Here is a 7,500-nt window from a genome sequence, read left to right as displayed (position 1 = left end):
AGTGTGTGTGCGCGCGCGTATGTGTTTGTGTGTGTGTGCATATATCTGTTATAATAAACTTCGCAATGTATATATTCTGGTCAGTGAAACTGAAAATGGTCGCAAGCTGATGAAAGGAAAAATAGCTCCAGAAAGTGTGGAATAGCAACAGAGATGCTAAGGTGTAGCGAAGATCTGTGGAAGTACGCTTCAATCGCTTTCTGAAGGAAGATAAAATACTCTCACCGAAGAAAGTGTTGAATATCATCTGGATTCATGAGAAGTGGGATAAAGAACACCTAACACAATTTCACCCGCTCTGCAAGCTGTTACAAAGGTTATATACACCAGACTATCGATATATCTTGGTGGCCATCACCCGCAACTCCAAGTAAATTTTCCGCAAATACTACACTACGATGGATCACAAATTCACTTCTAACAGAGCGAAACAATACAAACTGCGACTGTGAGTCACATTTGTCGACAACGAGAGACCTTCCGTAACATCGTGTTGAAGGCAGTGCTGAAATCTCAGGAAATACAAGGTGTCGCAATACACCAAACTCCAAAGGGATGTAAGCTCTGGATACAACACTGATATAGCGCTGCTATGCTAATAATAAAATTTCCGAATTAAAAGAGTCACAAACAAGGCGATACCATCTCTCCTAAGCTCAACACCGAATGTCTATAAATACTCATCAGAGACATTGACTGGATAGGTGGCATGAAAATCAACGGCTATTATTAATACACCTTTCATTTGAAGATGACATTGCACTTACCGCCGAAGCCACTGACCATATAGATTATGCTGTCAGAGCTGGATGCCCATAGCCCAGCAATAAGCCTTAAAACAAACCGCATGAAAAAGAACAAGAAAAACAGGGGAAAGTAGAAAAACGAAACGGATTTAAAGACTAAAAAAGCTAAATATGATAGGAAATGTGAGTGAAATATAAGTCAAATAAGTAAAAGAAAAATAAGTGAGGAAGATGAGCAGAACAAACAAAGGGATTGAAATTTTATAAGGGTGAGAGTAATGCCAATAAAGGTATTGAACTTATCTGACGATACAGGTAACCAGCAGACATAGTAAAAATAGAGATTTATAGCAGATATTGCTATACATGTACGTAGATGGAATTCGTATAGGGGAGGGATATGTTTAAATAATTGTAGACTGAAAGTCTCCGCTTGTAGGTAGAGTGAACGTATCTCCTCTCTTGATTTTAGGATATTAATTGCAAACACGATATTCCGCTTTTTCCTTACGTACATATTTCATCTTGTATTCATTCCATTATCGGAACTTGCATTAGCTAGAATGCTCCTTAGTGGTAATCATTATCACTTAGTTACCAGATATACTTAGAAACCGATATAGAAACCCTTATAATAGAGTGGTAATTGCGACCATTTTCAACAATTACAACCTTATGGAATCGGCTTTTAATTGTTTGTAGGAGTAGTTCTCATATCGTAGTTTAGTATGTGTGATTCTCTATTACCAAGGCAGCTGCAGCTAGCGTACACTATGCTCTTATTGAATATTTGTGGTGTCTTTGCTTACTGAGAAAGAGAAAACGTCTGGCAAGATTGCTTGACATGTTGATGATGTAGATAGGGTTACATTTTTGTCTTTGTGCTTCATATTCTTGTTGGGGATAGTATTTTATTTTGTCGGTGGAGCCACAGTGTTTAATGGAAGTTGTGGTAATATGGGGCGGCTCTGTTGAATATTTTCCTATTAGAATATTGGAAATATATCTTCTGGTATTGTCATCTATATGCTGAGTTTTAGGCAGGTGACTGGAACCTTTGTTGATATAGATGTCATCTTTACTTGGCTTTTTATATGCTCGGTTTAAGACATTGCTTAGATCTAAAGTCAGATCTAGTAAGATCAACATCATCAGATTAGTCATGACTGTTATCTTGAGTTCGAAATTATTGAAAATACTTATTAATGATTTTTGTGTTACTGTATCAAAGATTGTCTATATACGATAGAGTCCGAGGTGAACGCTTGATAATTCATCCCTAAGCATTCTCAGCGACGACAGTTTAACAAGATCTGCACATTCAGCGCAATCAAAGCTGTCCATGGGGTGTCCAAAATCTCGTCTCCTTGCTTCTTCACTCAAATGAGTTATCGTGTAATAACTGTGATTCGCGGCTTTAAGAATAACATTGATGTCTATTTCCGAGATTGAAGTAAACATTTTATCGAATTCAAACGCTCGGAGCAGAAGCTTTCGGGATATGGATGAGTAAAACTGTACAAGCTGCATAAACTCATGACTGTGTTTATCCTCTTTGTTATTGAACAACTGAATGATGTGGCTACAGTTCCATTATGTTCAGCGGACGTTCTGATTTTGGCATTGATACTGTCGAGGTTCCTTTTGCTGATCTATCCCAATTCACAATTCATACGTTCAATGAATCTACACTTCAGGCTACTGATGAAGTTGTCTTTGAGGTCTTTTAGCAGACGTTAATGTTAATGTCGTTTCAGACATTCAGCTCAGCCTGTTATGCCCAGTTGTGATACTAAACCTTGACCCTCGTCGTTAATCTTGTAATAAGTACTGTGGCTGGTTTCTTCATTGGATGTGCTTTCAATATTATTGAACAGAAGTGATTCTGGACATTTTCAATCATTGCACAATTGCATGTACTCCATCATTTTGGCCAAATAGTTTCCGAACATGTCGAGTGCTCTACCGGCTACAAATGGTAGGGAGGCTTTATACGTAGGTGCACAGGATATTCAGAGAAGCTACGAAAGGAAGATTAATGAGGTTTTCGCATTTATATATATTTTTTTAATCACGGGGTGTGATAATGAGGAAAGAATTGATAACGGGAGAAGAGAAACTGGACAGAAAGAAAAGGAAAATGAGAAAGAAGTGAAAGCGAAAAGGGTGTGAAAGAAAGAAAAAGAAACAGTAAAAGAAAAATAGAATAAATAGAAATAGAAAAAAGAAGAAGAGAAAAGGGAAAAGGGAAAATAAAGAAATGGAAAAATAACGAAAAGGAAAAATAAAGAAAAGGGAAAAAGAAATGGGAAGAGATGTTGAAAAAAATACAAAGGGAAGAATTCAAGAATAGCAGATGATGGAATATTAGATGCAAAGAATAGAGCACAAAAATAAAATATGTGGAATAAAACATCACAGTTAAAATCGCAGCGGCACTGCATTAGAGAGAGGGACAAACCAGCAAAGTGATAAAGAAAATACAGATTTGGAATGAAGCATATATTACAGTCACGTTTATTATTGTTGTTAATGGTAGTCACGGTAGTTGTAGTAGTAATAACAGCAGTACTTACCACTATTATTATTAATATTATCATCATTCAGGGGGTGAGCTGGCAGAATCGTTAGCACGCTGAACCAAATGCTAGCGGTATTTCGTCTGCCGCTACGTTCTGAGTTCAAATTCCCCCGAGGTCGACTTTGCCTTTCATCCTTTTGGGGTCGATAAATTAAGTACCAGTTACACACTGGGGTCGATGTAATCGACTTAATACCTATGTCTGTCCTTGTTTGTCCCTTCTGTGTTTAGCCCCTTGTGGGTAGTAAAGAAATAGGTATTTCGCCTGTCGCTACTTTCTCAGTCCAAATTCCGCCGAGGTCGACTTTGCCTTTCATCTTTTCAGAGTCGATTAAACAAGTACCAGTTACGCATTGGTGTCGATATAATCGACTTAATCCGTTTGTCTGTCCTTGTTTGTCCTCTCTGTGTTTAGCCCCTTGTGGGTAGTAAAGAAATAGGTATTTAGCCTGTTACTAAGTTCTAAATTTAAATTCCGCTGAGGGGGACATTGCCTTTCATCTTTTCGAGGTCGATAAATTAATTACACTTGAAACGCTGGGGTCAATGTAATAGACTCATCCCTTCCCCCAAAATAGTTGCCCTTGTGCCAAAATTTGAAACCATTATTATTATCATCACCGTAACTATTATTATTATTGTTGTTGTTGTTGTTGATGTTTTTATTATTATTATTATTATTATTATTATTATTATTATTATTATTACTGTTGTTGTTGTTGTTGTCCATTTAAAACGGGTTTGAATTTGTCAATGAAATTCTTTTCTCTGCCTTTTCTCTCGACTTCGCTTGAGATGTGTAATTTGTAGAATAGGAATATTATAAACATTTTCTGACTACATGCAGCCAGAAGGTTGCTTACAGGATCCCTTATTTGCTGTCGGTGCACATGTGAACGTTCCGATAATGCATTCCCAGTCTGACCGACGTTTATTCCTTCACAATTCGGGCATTTGATGCAGTAAACTAGCAAACTTGCTCAAAGTAATGAATTAAAGGATATAATCACAGATCTAGCTTTGATTCTAAGTAAAAGACAGACGAAAGCTTGACACACTTGTTAACAAAGGCAAAGTTTGAGCTAAACGACAATGATGATTCATTCGTTGTATCCAAATGCAATGGTAATCGAAGAATATTTACCAATGCAAATAGGAACTGCAAAAGCAGATATTTAATTTATTGCATCAGATGCCCGAATTGTGAAGAGAAATACGTTGGTCAGACTGGAATGAATTATCGGAACGCAAACATAAGTACCAACAACAAATCAGAGACCCTGATGACCATCAGACCACTTTAAGCAACATTCTAGCAACATGTGGTTAGAAAATGTGTATAATGTTCCATTCTACAAACTACACGACTCAAGTGATGTCAAGAGTAAGTAATTTTACTGATAAATTCAAACCCGTTTTAAATGGACAATAGATGGTAATGGTGTTGGTAGTGTTACGCATATTAACATTGATTTGATTGAAATCTAAAATTTCTGGAAAATTGTAGGAATCGTAGCAAGAGAATTCAATGAAAAGAGGGATGTTATTGACAACATTCTTCAATACAGCCAAACAATTATTTCTTTAGTTGCGGTCAAAATAAGGAACCCTTGACGTGCCCACCAAACCGAGACGACCACGGCGCTCACCAATAACCTAAACTATTTCGATGAATAAAGCGTGATAACTGCTAACCAAGTTGGCACAACTACTAACCCATGACATCTAAGCCACATACTGATTGATCTAAATACTGCTAATACTTAGTTGGCGCACTCACTAAACCATGATATGTTAGCTAGTTACTGATTGGTCGAAACACAGTTCGTAAGATTCAGTCTGCTGGAGCCAACCGGAAGTTATTTAAAGGACAAGTGAATCATTTCACTAGACTTGTCAATCGTGGAACACGACAGTCACAACTACTGCATAAACCTGATGATTGCGTAACGCATGAAAGTACAAGTTCTATCACAACAAATATATATTCTGTTATTATAATATTGTGAAATTCTAAATCTTTTATATGGTAAAACATTAAAATCAGACTAGTTTGGAATTTAATTAATATATTCCTCTTTACACAATCATACAAACCCGTACACACACACGCACACACACACACACACACACTCACACACACACACACACATATATATATATATATATATATATATATTATATATATATATATAATATATATATAAACATATACGAATAAGTGGACAGAGAAATAAAAGGCATTCAACCAATTTATTGGGAGTTACAAGTATGGATCAAAATAGTTTGATTCAAATTACTGGTACTCTAGAGTTTCAAGCACGATGTTAGTCGTCAGCAATTTTGAATTTATATGACAAAAGTTGATTATTATTAGTGTAGGGTGGACTGCGATTGGTCGAGGAAGGTCACGCGCTGTCGTGTTTTGATGTTGGTATACGGGTAACAGTTAGTTGGAAAATACCGGAAGGTGAACAGGAAATTGACCACGTGGAGGGCACGAAATAGACTAGAAGTCAGTCAGGTTGTTGGCGGTTAGTAAGAAGTGGCGGCATGTGCAAGTATATAGTTCTATAAGTGGGTGTTTAGAAGCGTTCATAAAGTTTTGTGTACATGGGTATATTGATGCGTGAGAGCACATTTGTACATAGGCGCACACGCGCACATTTGCACACACATACACGTGCTTGCTTAAACGAACACGTATGCACATACACACGCATATGTACACACACATCAAAACGCACGCATCCTCAGACGTAAAAATGCACCCTCACCTGCCCCATCCCCAACCTGCTACTTCCTAAACCCTACCACGTGCCCTTCAGAAGGATCTTCTGTCTCAAGCGCCGTAGTATACAGAGCCACTCATACTACATCCGATGGCCCTACTAGGTACTATACGGGTATGACAGCTACTGACTCCAAGGGAACATACTCCCTGTATATGCACTCGTTCAGATCCAGGGACAGTGGGAACTCTACTTCTCTGTCTGTTTTTCTCTGGAGACTCCGTGATCTCCGAGATGAAATACCCAGCATTAAGGTGACTACTGTCGATGTAGCCCCACCATATTCACCCGGCGCCCCATTAGCCAGCTCTGCCTCGGTAAAAACCTGCATATCCTCCAGGAACCCTCAGTATCTATAAAGAAAGAAATACGATTCATCGTATCGTTCTCAGGAGAGATATTCATTTCTGGTAAATTTCAGCCCTCTGACAGCCGACAACCTGGATATACCACTTTACCAACAACTGCTACCTTGTATCGCCTGTATCAAGGTCACCATTACCAATCAACCCTATGAGCAGGGCAGCCATTTACAAATTCCCAACCTTTGCCAACTCTCACCACATTCCAACCCCAATGCTTATCAATTCCCAGTGCTTTCCAATCTCCGACGCTTGTTTTACGTCTATATATGACGCATCTACATGAGCGCATCTACACACCCACATGGAGAGCTATAGACTTGTGCATGACACCACTTCCTCCTCCCGGCCAACAACGTGACCGACTTCTTGTATATTTCCTGCCCTCCACATGGTCAATTTCCTGTTCGCCAAGTCGTATTTTCCAGCTAACTGTTACACATTAACCAATATCAAATCACGAGACCAATTGCAGCCCATCTCACGGTAATAGCGATCGACTTGCCATTCAAATTCAAAATGGCTGACTAGTAACGTGCTTAGAATTCAAGAGTACCAACGAATTTGAATCAAGCTCTTTTGGTCCTATATATATGTGTGTGTGTGTGTGTGTGTGTATACTTGGAAAGGCACACGGCGTTACCTGGGAGAGTGGCTGTGTGGTAAGTAGCTTGTTTACCAGCCACATGGTTCCGGGTTCAGTCCCACTGCGTGGCACCTTGGGCTATTGTGTCTTCTACTGTAGCCTCGGGCCGACCAAAGCCTTGTGAGTAGATATGGTAGGCGAAAAGTGAAAGAATCCCGTCGTATATATGTATATGTATATATATATATATATTTTTTTTTTTTTTATTCAATATAGGGTAGCAAAAAAAATTCAGCAGAAATTATTTGCCACCAGCGGTCTAGTAGGAAAAATAGATAGTCAGAGACTATTAATACATTCAACATCAAAATATAGGAACAGCCATATAGGCTGTTCAACCTACTAGAAATAGCAGCCAAGGCTTAAACCGCAA

This window comes from Octopus sinensis, unplaced genomic scaffold (assembly GCF_006345805.1).
Source record: "Octopus sinensis unplaced genomic scaffold, ASM634580v1 Contig16927, whole genome shotgun sequence".
In the NCBI taxonomy this organism is placed as follows: Eukaryota; Metazoa; Mollusca; class Cephalopoda; order Octopoda; family Octopodidae; genus Octopus; species Octopus sinensis.
Note: the sequence above shows the minus strand (reverse complement) of the source record.